The sequence below is a fragment of the Moschus berezovskii genome, chromosome 19 (assembly GCF_049115385.1).
Source record: "Moschus berezovskii isolate FMDL1 chromosome 19, NW_MosBer_1.0, whole genome shotgun sequence".
Lineage (NCBI taxonomy): Eukaryota > Metazoa > Chordata > Mammalia > Artiodactyla > Moschidae > Moschus > Moschus berezovskii.
Genome location: NC_142478.1, coordinates 47369749 through 47385614, shown reverse-complemented (window position 1 = coordinate 47385614; position 15866 = coordinate 47369749).

The following is a 15866-nucleotide window of genomic DNA, read 5'->3' as shown; positions in this document are numbered from 1 at the left end:
AGTGGGGGCCGTTTTAGACATGAGGTCAGCCCTCACCTCCAGCGCCTCTGGTCATTTGACAAGAGACTCCCGAAGGTAACACAGGGCAGCCCTGGCTGGGCCTCCCAGGCCACAGCTGTAACTCCACATGGGCAGCCCGACATACCTGGTCAGTTCCTGTGTGTGTTTGAGAGAGAGAGGTGGGGGAAGGTAGGAGACGAGGGGGCAGGAGCAGGTTGTTAGGTGTTGGAAGTCTGTTCATCTGTCATTTAACACCCTGGGCAATGGCTGGCAGGCTGGGAAGGTCAGCGCTGGGAACCAAGTTCCTCACCCCCTTGTTATCTGCACATCTTTGAGGTGTCATCTTGTTCCCTTTCTGGCTCGATTCTGTGCAGATGGCTCTCTGCCTGACCTGGGGAGCAAAACTGTGGTGGAGGCGCCCAGCAGTGATAGCTAGGTTTACTCCTGATGCCTCCCGGCCTGGCTACCTAGCCCAGGAGATCCTGGAGGAGCCGTGGACACTTCAGCTACTTCATTGCCCTGGCCATGGGGCAGGTGCCCCAGGCCACCAACCGCTGGGGCCAGTCTGGTCTGAGAGTGGTTGTGGAGGGCCTGAGATGACCAGGGTGGACCTGGAACCCCATCTTGAATCTGAAGCCCCCCAGGGCCCTGCCAGGGTTTTCCAACTAGAGTGCCCCTTAGTCCCCCTCCCAAGGGAACTGACGTCCACTCCTCCCTCACTAGCAATGTCAGAGGGTAGAAAGTCAGTCTTCACAAATTTGTTGGATAGTGGAGAAAAAAAAATTTCACTTAGTACTGGGCCATGTGTATCTTTGCCTTTTTGTCCTTTTGCTGAACCTGGGCTCTATATAAGGGAAGTCTCAAAATTCCCTACAATATGTAAGAAAATCCAAGTATTTATTTGAAATCAGCAGGATCCCCATTGATTACATCTGCCCTGTTCACTGTCTCCTAGCTGGGAAGGGACGAGCTTCACCCAGCCCTCTCCTTCCATGTCAGGGGAAGATCAAGCCTCAGGAAGCTCAGAGGGAAAGGCGAGCACTCCACACTCCATAGGGTCCTCAGCTCTGACCTCATGGCCGTGAGCAGCCAGCTGACATCCCCAAGCCTCTGTTTTCTCAGCTCAGCGGGGCTGTTTGTTGAGAATTTACTGGGATAACGGTCTTAGTGCTATTAATGCAGGGAGGCCTGTTGTTCCTCAGATAACAAGGTGCCTAGACTGTGGTCATTGTATCACCCTTCTCTGTCCCCACCAAACCCAAATGATCCTCGTAAATGCCACAAACTTTTCCAGTGCAGGTGCTCCTGTCACTCCTCCTGGCCACGCTCCTGAGGGGCAGGGCCTCCTGGCTGAGCTCCAGGTCTCCACCCTCCTGCTGGTTCAGGTGGTATCTCTCCTCTCACCCAGAGTTAAGGGATGATGTGGTATCTGGTCATTAACTTATTCTCAAATGATTCAAAGACAAAAAATCTTTGTTTTCCATTTTCAACTTTGTGTAAATTTTCTATCATTTCAAAACAAAGAAACACTTTAAAATTGAAAGGTCTGAGTTTTAGGGACCCTAGAAGGTGAGTAGCCATCTGAGTGGCACGTCTGTCGCTCCTGACACTCGGCCTTGCGGTTCTGGGGACGAAGATAGGATGGGATGGCGCTGCCGGGGAGGTATGGTGGGGGGTGGGAGGAAGCAGTGAGCCTGGGGACCCTTGGGCTGTGGGGGCAGAGTAAGGTGGTCTCAGCTTAGATGCCCCCTCTGGGGAAAGTTGCCAGGGTCTCTAAATGGATCTTAGGTTCTCAGCAGCTCCCCACTTCACCCCACCTTCCAGCAATTACCTGGAAGTACCCCGTTATTCCTCTGCCTCTCCCACTATCCTGTGAGCCCTGAGGGCACAAACCTGGCTTAGTTTCCCACTGTATCACCTCTGTCGACCAACACGATGGGGAGGCTAGAGTCAAGGGCCCATTCCCAGAGGTGACAGTCTTTGGTGTCAAAGTCCTCACCAAACGGGGTTAAGGGTGCTGGGAGCCGCAGCCCACTCAGCCCCAGGGCCTGTGCGCTTGACACCGCTGCTTCCATCTCCAAGGAAATTCCTCGATTCTGGGGCAAAACGACCAGGTGAGGGGCAGAGGGCAGAGATGCCCATAAAACAGAGCCATTAGAAAGGATTTGAGTGTTGATCACCAGGGTCCTGATGTGTGGATTAGTGCCCTCAGGCAGTGAAATGTGGGCCCGGTTTGAGAAGGGCAGGTGTCCGGGATAGTTAAGTAAATGGAGGGGCGGCGTGGCTCAGAACATTAAACTTTAACAGAACATTTGTTGGGCAAGCACAATCAATTGCAACCCAGGGGAAGGCACCCCGCAGCCAGGAGGCTATTCTGCAGCTTACCTGCCTCTGTGCAAACCCCAGACTCAGAAATGCCAGAGGCTGCCCACACCTCACTCACCACATCTACTGGGAGGAGAAGTCTGGCCTTGTCACAGGACAGGCACGGACGGTGGGGCAGTGCAATACCCTCTTCTCTGAGGAAGGCCTTCACTGTCAGGAACCTGCCCTAGAACTTGCTATGCTCCCCCAACCCATCCATGCTCCGCACTTGCTCCCGAGGCACCTGTGGAGAGGAGTCAGGGAGGTGCAGTCACTACAAAGTACTGAGGCCTCAGTCAATCAGTGTGTGTCAGCTCGGCTGGAAAACGCTGGCCTGTGCCCCCTAAATCCAGGGGCTTTGGGGGCCCACTTGGGTTCAGGGGGTCTGGTGGTTCTTGGTGAGCCAAGAGGTTTTCCAGGGAATGTGCGTAGAATTCAGGAGGGCTGCCTGAGAATGGAGAGGTTGGCGGTGAGTCGGCAATGCCATCTAGCCTGGCTCTGTGTATCCTTGGGCCTCAGAAGCAAGAGAGCCTGAGAGTCATGGGCTGGGGTGGAGAAGAGGGTCCCATGATCCCCACCCCTGAAGCAGAAGGAAGCTGTAATCCTGGACTGACCCCACAACACTGCCCTGGAGCTCTGTAGAGCCAAAGACCCGCTGGGGTCGCAGCCTGTGGGGCAGACACTCTGACTTCTCTTGTGCCTGGGTAGATGCACACCTTCTGGACTGTGTGGGAGGGAGTGCCTTCAAGGAGCCCAGGTCGCAGCAGAGGCCCTCGTGGATCTCACCCCCGCGGGATCCTGGGTGTTCAGCTCCGCGGGGTGGAGAGGCCTTTGTGATGGTGGGGGCCTGGGGACCTGAGTTCTCCAAGACCCTGGTTTACATGCAGGGGGAAAACCACTGAACTGCCCTCACCTGCTTGGAGAATCCTGGGGTCTCCCCTGTGCAGGTTACAGTCCTGTGAGTTTTGCACAGCAAGTGGAAGGTGCCCTAGACAGGAGACCAGGAGGAGTGTTTGTCTCTCAGGGACTCTTTGTGATCCCATGGACTGTAGCCTGCCAGGCTCCTCTGTCCATGGGATTCTCCAGGCAAGAATACTGGAGTGGGTTGCCATTCCCTTCTGCAGGGGATCTTCCCCAATCAGGAATCAAACCCAGGTCTCCTGCGCTGAAGGCGGATTCTTTATCATCTGAGCCACTAAGGAAAGCCCTATATATAAATTCATTTTTGGCTCTGTGTGTGTGTGTGTGTGTGTGTGTCTTTCTTGATGCTGGGGCCTTTCTTTAGTGGGAGAGGAGGGGAAGGCGTGGGGTGCGGGGTGGGGAGGGGAAGGTGTGTGTGGCACTACTCTCTAGTTGCAGTTCCCCGGCTTCTCATTGCAGTGGTTTCTTTTGCTGCAGAGCACAGGCTCTAGATGCAGAGGCTTCAGGAGTTAGGGCTCTGGGAGCTCCAGAGCGTGGGCTCAGTGCTCAGCTGCGGCACAAGGGCTTAGCTGCTTCATGGTATGTGGGATCTTCCCTGATCAGGGATTGAACCCACCTTTCCTGCATTGGTAGGAGGATTCTTAACCATTGAGCCACCAGGGAAGCCCCTTCACATTGGTTTTTAAATGATGGTCTGGGTAAAAATTCTGTTGAGGTCAAAGCTCATGCCTAAGCTTATTCAAGACTTTGGGCGAAAGAGAAACATTTCAGCATCTCTTTAGAGGACAATCTGGAAACAATCCAAAGATCTGATGGGAGATTTGCTAAATAGATCACACTGCAGAAAGAGGATGAGCTCCTGGAGGATAATTAGTAGTTGTGTCCAGAAAGATGCTTCCTGACCCAACTTGTAATACATTGTACCATGAAAACAGCCTGTTACAAAAACAGGGTGAGTGGTATAGGGCCCACTTGAAAAGATAGACATAAGATGATATATACCACATAGTTATTTTGTTTTTATTATTTTTGCTTTAAAATTTTATTTTTTTTGCTTATCCATGTTTTCTAATTTTTATAAAAAGTTAATCAGTTTTTCTTGTTTTAAGTTTCAAGAAGTGAAAAAAACAAACCATAGACCACGGGGTTGGAGGAAGCACACCACCCCTCCTCCTCACCAACTCAGTATACTACAGGGGATGTGGGTGAACGAGAGGAAATGAGAGGTTTAATGTGGGAAACCCTGCCACTGTGGGAATGCGATCTCAGGCCTTTTCTCCAGGGCCGGCTGGGAGCTCAGTGACAACTTTTCTGGTTGCTCTCCACCCATTAAGTACCAGTGAAGTTAAAACCTCAATGGAACCCCAAATGTCCAAGTACCCATATTATAAAATTTAATTTAAACAAATGCTATGATTCTAATTTGTTGCTATAAAATCAATGACTAATTTTGGCTGCCAGGTAAAAAGTTACTGTTTACAAACGTCTTATTTGAGCCTCCCAAGCCTCCTCTGAGCAAATGTTACGTTCCCTTGTTACTAATAAGGGAATAGATCTAGTGAATTTTAAAACACTTTCTACTAGTAAGTGGTTTCTTTAACTGTCAGATTCAAAAGCTTACATTCTTAAGCACATAATAATTTTAAGTATTCTAAATCAGGGCAAACTCTTCATAAACTTCATTTTTGATAGAGGTCTAACCTTCCAACAAAAGGTAGGTCAAAATTTAAGTATCCAACACCCACTGTAAATAGATGCTGCCTTTCTTCTTCCATACTCTCTAGTCTGAAATGCAGTCATCACCACATAATGCATTCTAAAGCACAGTGACCTGCTGTTTCCAGATTTTCTGTTCTCTTCTGGACCCAGGCTACCTGGTGTGGACTCCCAGTTCAACTGTTTAATAGCTCTGTGACTTTAACCCTCTTTGTACCTTCTCTTCTCTTTGGTGAAGTTTATTATTTGTAAAAACAGGCCTTTCCTCATTGTGAATTCAGATGCATCCAGCAGTAAGCAGCTGCTTGCAGCAAGCAGTGGCTGGAAGCAAGATCTTAGTTTTCCAGACCAGGAGTCCTAAACACTGGGCCACAGCAGTTAGGGCCAGAGTCCCGAGTCCTTGCCTGACTAGTCAAGAATGAATTCAGGCAAGAAGGCAGAAGTTAAACTGCAAAGTAAAAAGTTTACTGAAAAGAAAAATACATGTGGAAAGGTACACAGGTGAGCTCAGAGAGAGAATCTTGACTTTGGGAAGTTTAAATCCTTTATAAGGGGGCAGTTTTCCAGGTTTTTGTCTTCCTTCAGGCCAGTCATCTTGCTTTGTATCCCCGCACTCCAGTTCATTTGTTTCAGGACCTTCCCCTCAGGTGCACACACACCTGTCAGCCAAGATGGATCTCTTGAAGTGAAGTTTTCTGGGAGGAGCAAGACTCATTACTGCCTGTAATTACCCCCTGACTTTTGACCCCAAGGAGCTTTTCTGCCTATGTGTAGTGTCTCCCTTGTCCCGGAAAAGAGTCGCGGGGGTGGGGGCGGGTGCAGCTCCCTTAATCCTTTCCTGAGACGGGGTTTTGCACCTCTGTGTCCTTGCCATGGTTATTTCCTTGATTGTTGCCATCACTGTTAGGTGTTTACAAGAGACAAAGAGTGGTTATTTACCCTGTTTCTCTTGTTACTTCCGTTTTGAAGGGTAAGCAGGAGGATGATTGTACATTCAACTGGAGCCCACCCATCTCTTGTCTCAGAAAATGCTAACAGTTATAAGTATCCAGCCTGAAGCCCACTTCTTCCTGCCCCATGACAGGCAGACAGGAGGCCAGTTGTAAATGTCTAACCTGGAGTCCATCTATCTCCGACCTCAACTGGATTGAGATCATTAAATGAATCAATAACTTTTCATGTGCTATCTTCTTTTTCATCATTTTGTTTCTTACCTATGCTGTTTATTTTTAACACATTCAAAATCTGGTAAGGTAACTTCTCCTTTACGACTTCTGTTCAGAAATTTTCTGGCCATTCATGTACTTTCCCCCATAATGATTACCTGAACACATTTTTTAAAATCCCTGATCCACAAAAGACTTTAAGCTTATCTGAATAGGGCCTCCTAAGAACCCCCTTTTCACCCTAAACCCCTCTCTTCCATCCAGGGAATTACCTTCATCCCCAGGCTCCTCCTGAGGGACTTCCTGCCCCACCCTCACTACCCCAGGATGCCTTCTCGAAGGCCCCAGGGTAAGTACCTCTGGGGGGTGGGGTGGAGGTATCAGATTTGTTGAATGTCTGTTTGCATACTGGGTGCTTGTAGCTGTTGGAGACCAGTTCTTTGGCCCTTCCTTGGGTTCATAGAATTCCAGGGAGCAGGCCTTCTGGGAAACACCCTGGGAAAGCAATGCTGGACAGAAAGAGAGAGGATACCTAACATCCTGGGTAGAATGCTGTGAAGCACAGAGGAAGTGTAAGCAAGAGCTTCAGAGAGTGACTCAGCTGTCCTTCCTTTCTTGGAAGAAGGCAGGTGGCACATGGGAGCAGGGAATAGGAAGACCCTCCCCACACACTGACCCAGAGGCAGCTGAGGCTACCAGCCCTGCTAGAGGATTAGACCCTGTTCTCTTTCAAGCTCGGAGAGTTGTACTCCAGCTACAGGTCTTTCAAGGGAATAAAGCTGTACAGCCCCCTCCTCTTGGTCCTGTGCAGGGCCTCTGCGGTGCATGTCCTTCATCACCCTAGGTGCCAGCATCACCACTCAGGGCCATGACCAGCATGTGGGTGCCCAACACTCCGTGGAGTCTGGATCTGTAAGGCCCAGGCTGGAGAACTTTACTGTCCAAATAAGGCCTGCACCAGGGGGAGGCCAGTGAGGAACCAAACAACTCAGTCATCAAGATAAATAGTATTTTAACACAGTATTTTATAAAAAAACTTTTTTTTTTTTTTTGCCAGAGAATTCACAATGAACACACACACAAAATTTAAAGACGAGATGACTACTACTGATTTTTGCTTTTGCTTCAGGCTCAGAGTTGGCTGGGCAGTGGTGCTGTGCCCAAAATAAGACCCACTTCACCTGCTGCAACCCTTCTCTCCCGCTGGTGGTTGGTCAGGTATGAGGTGGGGACAGGGTCTCGCAGCCCAGGGACTGTTTACTGAGCATATGTGAGGTGGGCATTTTGCCCTCATTTCCAAATGACAAGATACCCATCAAAAGGTTAAGTCACTGGTCTACAGTCACAGAACTGGCAGAGGGTGGGTGTGAGGTGTGTGGTTGTCCCATCACCTTCACCTGGCAGCACCCTGTACTGGAGTGGGAGAGGAGGCGGGGAGTCCCAGTGTAACCTGCATCCTCATCACTCAGCCCACCTTCCTGATGCTGGTCACGCTCCAGGTCCACTCTGGACACTTGATGTCACAGACAAGTGAGTGTCCCTGCTTGCGGAACCCATCTTCTCAGGAGTTGCTGATTCCCTACTGTGTGCAGGGCACGAAAAAATCAATCTGTTTATCTATTTTTGTTGTTTAAAAAAAGCCTAGATATTTAACTAAAAGCATTTTAGATTAACAATATTACATGCAAAAAGTTGAACAGACATACAAGTCCAAGAAAATGAAAGCACATTGTGAATGTTCTTGATGTTTTGATTCTCTGTCTTTACAATTTATATAAAGTGCACGGATCTTTAGGGCTTACTTTGATTTTCTCATGTGCAGGTACTGTGTCCTCATCACTTGTAGCACCCTTGAAAGCTCTCTCATGCCCATGTCCAGTCACTGTCCCTCCACGACTGCTGCTGCTGCTAAGTCGCTTCAGTCGTGTCTGACTCTGTGCGACCCTATAGATGGCAGCCCACCAGGTTCCCCCATCCCTGGGATTCTCCAGGCAAGAACACTGGAGTGGTTGCCATTTCCTTCTCCAATGCATGAAAGTGAACAGTGAAAGTGAAGTCGCTCAGTCGTGTCCGACTCTTCACGACCCCATGGACTGCAGCCCATCAGGCTTCTCTGTCCGTGCGATTTTCCAGGCAAGAGTACTGGAGTGGGGTGCCATTGCCTTCTCCAATCCTTCCACGGTAACCACCCTTAATTTAAGTCACCAAACATTAACTTTTCCTGTTTTTGCACTTGACCTGCCTTCTCAAAAGCTACAAGTTTCCCCCCTGCAAGCTTCTAGAAGGTCTAATTTTCCCCTTCACATTTAGGTGTACAATTCACCTAGAAATAATTTTAACTCATGGTGTGAGGTATTGGGGGACGGTGGGGTCAGTTCCCTCCAGAGGATATCCAATCGATCTACCTGATTTATTGCAGAATGTTTCCACCACTACACTGCAGTGTCACTTTTTGTCTGAAATCAGATGATGGCACATGTGGGGGTCTGCTAATGGGTTCTCTAGTCTGTTGTTCCATTGCTCTGTTTGTCTAGCTTTACAGAAAACTATACTATTATAATCATCACTAAGTCAATATTCAGTGTGTATCCTTCAATTTTCCTCTACTTTGTCTTTGCTATGCTTCACCCTTTGCATTTTCACATGGATTTCAGAATCAGCTTGTTAATTTTGACAAAAATGCATCTACTAGGACTGTGAGATAGGACTGAATTTATAAATTTGGGCAATGCTTGAAAGCAATTTGAGTCTTCCAATCCACAAATAAAAAATAGATCTTACTTGTTTAATTAAAAACCTTTCTTTAGACTTATTTCTAATCATTTAATATTTTTGATGCTGTTGTCCATGATACGTTTAGTCCATTATCTAATTGTTTTGTAATATATAGAAATACAGTTGACTTTTGTGCATTGACATTCTAGCAACTCTGCTAAATTCACTTAAATCTGTAAGTTTTATTTGTAGACTTCTTTTGATTTTCTAAGTACATAAATATATTGTGTAGGAATGACTTAATTTTCTTTCTTTCCAACCTTTTTTTAAAAAAACTTACTGTATGGGTTAGGACAAAAATATTCACAATGTTAAATTAAAGAGGTAATAGTTATAATTTTATTTATCGTATGCAGGGAGAGAGCATTAAATATTCACTTTAAATGAAATCATGATGTGTGTGCAACATGGTGTGTCTATGATAGATTTCTTTTGTAGATATATATGTTTTGTCAGATTAAGGACGTACCTCTGTATTACTAGTTTTAAGAGCTTTTGCAATAAATGCCTGTTTGTCAGCTGTCTTCTGCACCTCTTGAGTTGGTTTTTCCTCTTATTCTGTAACTGTTGGATCACAGTGGGTTTTGTTTGTTTTTTAACATTAAACCATCCTTGCATAGACAAACCATACTTGATCATGATGTAGTTTTTACATATCATTCAGTTCAGTTCAGTTCAGTCGCTCAGTTGTGTCCGACTCTCCGTGACCCCATGAATCACAGCACGCCAGGCCTCCCTGTCCATCACCAACTCCCGGAGTTCACTCAAACTCATGTCCACAGACTTGGTGATGCCATCCAGCCATCTGATTCTCTGTCGTCCCCTTCTCCTCCCACCCCCAACCTTTCCTAGCATCAGACTCTTTTCCAGTGAGTCAACTCGTTGCATGAGGTGGCCAAAGTATTGCAGTTTCAGCTTTAGCATCAGTCCTTCCAGTGAACACCCAGGATTGATCTCCTTTACAATGGACTGGTTGGATCTCCTTGCAGTCCAAGGGACTCTCAAGAGTCTTCTCCAACACCACAGTTCAAAAGCATCAATTCTTCGGCGATCAGCTTTCTTCACAGTCCAACTCACATCCATACATGACCACAGGAAAAATCATAGCCTTGACTAGACGGACCTTTGTTGCCAAAGTAATGTCTCTGCTTTTTAATATACTATCAAGGTTGGTCATAACTTTTTCTTTCTTTTAATTTCATGGCTGCAATCAGCATCTGCAGTGATTTTGGAGCCCCCCAAAATAAAGTCTGATGCTGTTTCCACTGTTTTTCCAACTATTTGCCATGAAGTGATGGGACCAGATGCCATGATCTTTGTTTTCTGAATGTTGAGCTTCAAGCCAAACTTTTCACTCTCCTCTTTCACTTTCATCAAGAGGCTTTTGAGTTCCTCTTCACTTTCTGACATATCATTAGATTCCATCTAATTCACTTTTTAGGATTTTTGCATCTGTGTTCATGAGAAATAAATGTCTACATTTTCATTTTTTTCCCCCTAATGTGTCTGTTGGATTTTGGCAACTATGCAGGTCCCGTAAAAAGTATCAGGAAGCATTCTCTCACTTTTTCTATTATCTGGAAATTTTTACAGAACTGGAATTGTTTCTTCTTTAAATCAGAAGAATTCACTATTGAAGTCAGCTAGGCTTCAAGCTCTTTGTGGAAAGCTTTTAGATTTTAGATTCAATTTCTTCAATAGATTTAGTTTTTTATTTCTTTTGCCCATTTTATTAATAAGTTGGGATTTCTAAGGAATTTGTCCTTATCATCTAAACTGTCAAATATGTTTGCCTATCACATAACCTTCTTATACATTTATTTTCTTTCATGTAAAATCTTGTTGTGATATCCCTTTTCATACTGGTTACTGGCAAGGTATTTTTTTCCTCTTTCTTGATCAAAAGTGAATTAATCAAGAATCAACTTTCTGTGGTACTTTCTCTCTTGTACGTATGGTTCCTGTTTAATCAATTTCTGATCTTCCTTATTGCCTTCCTGCCACATTCTCTGAGTTTGCTTTTCTTTTGTGGCTTCCTGAACTAGAAGGCTAATTAGTTTTCAACCTTTTTCTTAATAAAGTTATGCATTTTCCTTCAAACACGTTTTAGCATTGTATTTTACCATCATCTACATAAAAATATTTCCTAATTTCTGAAATTTCTCAATCTAAAACTACTACTTGTGTAATTAAGAAATACCTGAGAGGAAAATACTTTGAGACAAGTATTTGTTCCTTATAACATTTTTGTTTACAAGTTTTTTTTTTTTTTTTCCGTAGCCATTTTCTTTATTGCTTTGGGTTCAAGTTTATACACTTTTTCTGTGTTTCCTATCTATAGAAGATCCTTTAGCATTTGTTGGAGAGCTGGTTTGGTGATGCTGAATTCCCTCAGCTTTTGCTTGTCTGTAAAGCTTTTGATTTCTCCTTCATATTTGAATGAGATCCTTGCTGGGTATAGTAATCTGGGCTGTAGGGTATTTTCTTTCATCACGTTAAGTATGTCTTGCCACTCCCTTCTGGCCTGAAGAGTTTCTGTTGAAAGATCAGCTGTTATCCTTATGGGAATCCCCTTATGTATTATTTGCTGCTTTTCCCTTGCTGCTTTTAATATTTGTTCTTTGTGTTTGATCTTTGTTAATTTGATTAATATGTGTCTTGGAGTATTTCGCCTTGGGTTTATCCTGTTGGGGACTCTCTGGGTTTCTTGGACTTGGGTGATTATTTCTTTCTCCATTTTAGGGAAGTTTTCAACTATTATCTCCTCAAATATTCTCTCATGGTCTTTCTTTTTGTCTTCTTCTTCTGGGACTCCTATGATTCGAATGTTGGAGCGTTTAACATTGTCCCAGAGGTCTCTAATATTGTCCTCATTTCTTTTAATTCGTTTTTCTTTTTTCCTCTCTGTTTCATTTATTTCTACAATTCTATCTTCTAGTTCGCTTACCCTGTCTTCTGCCTCTGTTATTCTACTGTTCGTTCCCTCCAGAGTGTTTCTGATCTCATCTATTGCATTATTCATTGTATATTGACTCTTTTTTATTTCTTCTAAGTCCTTATTAAATCTTTCTTCCATCTTCTCAATCCTTTTCTCCAGGTTATTTATCTGTAACTCCATTTTGCTTTCAAGATTTTGAATCATTTTCACCATCAAAATTTGAAATTCTTTATCAGGTAAATTCCCTATATCTTCTTCTTTTGTTTGTGTTGGTGGGCAATTATCTTGTTCCTTTACTTGCTGGGTATTTCTCTGCCTCTTCATCTTGCTTATATTGCTTTGCTTGGGGTGGCCTTTCCCTCTTCTTGCAGTTTGTGGAGTTCTCTTTATTATGTAGTTTCTTCGCTGTGTGTGGGGTTGGACGGGTGACTTGTCCGGGTTCCCTGGTTAGGGAAGCATGTGTCGGTGTTCTGGTGGGTGCAGCTGGATTTCTTCTCTCTCCTTTAGAAGACAATGGGCTGCTTTTCTGGGAGCCTGATGTCCTCTGCCAGTATTCAGAAGTTGTTTTGTGGACTTTACTCCGCGTTCAAATGTTCTTTTGATGAATTTGTGGGGGAGAAAGTGGTCTTGCCATCTTATCCCTCCGCCATCTTGTTCCTTCCTCCCCAGAACACTGGATTCTTATATTCCATTTGGTCGTGGAGTATCTCTTCCCAGCTGCTCCAGCAAGGCGCAGCCGCTGTACCTTACCTTGGACGAGGGGTATCTCCTCAAGGCCGCCCCTCCTGCTTTGAATGTGGATCAGCTCCTCTCGGCCCTCCAGTGCTCAAGCAGCCACCGCCTCCTGGATGTGGTACAGCTCCTCTCGGCCACCGCCCTAACCCTGGGCGCGGGGTAGCTCATCTCAGCCACGATTCTGCACGTGGTTGGTTGCGCCGGAGCTGGGCGTCTCCCGCGTCTGCGCCGCCGGAGCCGGGCGTCTCCCGTGTCTGTTTACAAGTTTTAGCATTCATTAATTTCTGCCTGAAACAATCCTTACTATAGTGGCTGCCTGATGACAATCTTCCAACTTCATCATTTCTTCTGTTTATCATGGGAATTCTACCATCATAAATGGTTTATTGCCTGTCCTTCCCTGTTATTTCAGTGTAACCTATTAATCTTTACTATTTTTTTGTGTGTTGCATTGTTTTCTTTCAAATAATTTCTTTTGTAATTTAGGCTTCATATTTTTGTTCCAGTTGTTACTTTTATATCATCTTTTAGTGCTCTGAATCTCACTTTTCTCCACCTTTTATTATCAGCAGCCTAAGAATTAAAGTGGTATCCTTTGATTTCCTATTAATGGAAGTATCTTATTTCCCCCAACCCTCTCTTTCCTCTTCCTATGCTTATTCATGTTCTTACTTTACCAGAAAATATTTTTGTATAGTATTCTTCCATCCGCTTAACCCTCATTTTAGTCTCAGATGTGAAATTAAATACATTAAATGTTCACTATCAATCCTTTAGCTGGATGAAGCTCAACCTCTAGTATACTCCTCAGAAAATTGGTTTTTGTATATGGTATAAGTATAGACCAAGATACATATACATTTTTCTCAAATAGATGTGCAAGTGATTCAGCACCATTTTTTTTAAAAAGACTATCCTTTTTCCAAAGAATTGTTTTTTAGTTTTGACAAAAATCAGTTCACTATGTAGTGGGTGGTTTTATTGAAGACTCTCTTCTGTTTTACTAATCTACATGTCTGTCCTTTCAGAAGTCCATACTGTTACAGCTATTGTAACTTTATGATAGGCCTGGAAATAAAAGTGTATGTTTCGAACTGTTTTTCCTGTTCAAAATTGTGAGTATTCTAGTTCCTTTGCTATTTCACATATGTTTGTCAGTTTTCACAGAATATCTTCCTGGGAATTTGATAGGAAAGGGACTGAATCTAAAAGTCTATGTGGAGAACACTGACACTTTAACAACACTGAATCTTCCAATCCATTAACAGGGCACATCCTTTCAGTATCTAGGTCATTGTTACTCCCCTCTTCATTGCTGTTCTCAGCATTTCACTTGACTTACATTTAATTATTCCATGGCCCTGTCATAAACAGTGGTGCATTTAACCCAAATTTCCCATTGTATATTGCATGTATGTAAAAACAGAACTGAGTTTTGAATGTTGATTTTATATTTTGCTATCTTGGTAAATTGACTTGTTATGGTGGCTTTTTTTTTTTGGTAAAGCTTTAAAAGGTGTTTCAGTGAAGACAGTCATGCTGTCTTTCAGTATGGTTGTTGTTCTTCCTTTCCAATCTCTATCCTTTTCTCTTTTTTGCCTAATGCAGTCAGCTAAGTCTTCTAGTACGATGTTAAAACAAAGTGGTGAGAGTGGATATAGTTGAGTTGCTCTCAATTTTAGGGGAAGCTATACATTTTCACCCTTACATTAAGTATAGACATTTTCTAGATGTGCTTCATTAGTTTGAGGAAGTGACTTCCTATTCCTGATTCACTGGTTTTTTAACATTACACATGAGGTTTCTTTTTAATTTTTTTTGGCTGCATTGAGTCTTTGTTGCTTTGTGTAGCCTCTCTCTAGCTGCAGTGAGCGGGGTACTCTTCATTGTGGTGTGAGGGCTTCTCATTGCAGTGATTTCTCTTGTGGAGTACAAGCTCTAGGCACATGGGCTTCAGTAGTTGCAGCTCACAGGCTCTAGAGCATGGGCTCAACAGTTGTGCTGCACAGGCTCAGTTGCTCTGCAGCATGTGGAATCTTCCTGGATCAGGGATCAAACCCATGTCTCCTGCACTAACAGGCAGATTATCATCCACTGCACCACCAGGGAAGCCCTGCTGAGGTGTTTTTTTGGTTTGTTTTTTAAACGGGTGCTGTGGAACTTGAACATATGCTTTTACTACACCTATTGATGTGATCATACGATTTTTTTGTTATTCAGAATTTTCAATTCTGAAATTGAATCAGCTTCCTATTCCCAAGATAAACTCCAATTTGTCTTCATGTATTACCCTTTACATATTTCAGGAGTAAATTAACTAATATTGAAGATTTTTACATCTGTGTTCATAAAGAACATTTCTTGTATCTTTTATTAAAAAATCAGAGTAATACTAACTTCATAAAATGAGTTAAGATGTATTTGTCATCTTAATTGACATTATAATTAATGTCATTAATTTGTCATTATAATTAATGTCCCAGGATATAGTCTGTATTGATGAATGCTTCATGCGCAGTTGAAAAGAATGTGTGTTCTGCTGTCAGATGTTTTAGATGTGTCTACCAAGTCTAGTTTGTTGATGGCATTACCCAGTGCTTCAACAGTCCTTGTTTATTTTTGGTCTCCAAGTTATGCTACTGAGAAATAAATGTTGAAGTGTCCAACTAAACTGTTAAGAGTATATAAAGCTTTGTTTTTGCATGATTTTAATGCTTTAAGTGCCTGCACATATAGAATCATCTTTTTGGTAAAATGATACTTTTCATTATATAAGGTATCTATATATTCCTGATAATTTCCTTTGCTCTGAATATATATTTACTCTGTTCTGAATATATATTTACTTCCAGAAAATGGTGTCAGCTTTTAGACTGGGAAATAGGGTAAGGATGACTCAATCTGATCTGTATTTCAGCTAAGGTTTGTTGAAGTTCTGGTTGATTTACTGCAAAACAGACTTCAGATATTTTGAGGGCAGATCAGTTTGAACACCGAGATGTAGAAGTCTGCTTGTGCTCACAGTCAAGCTGCCAGCTTTCAGAGCTGTATAAAACATCTTGCCTTAAAGCCTGTAGTTTAAGTATTTACCTATAGTTTATTTTGGTTTTTCTAAATGGACAATCACATCTCCACACAATTGGATTTTTGTTTTTACCCCAAACCCCAATTCCTTACCTTTTGTTCTCACATATTGACTAGAACTGCCATTACATTGCTCAATAAAATTGATAAGCATGCTTTAAATGTTC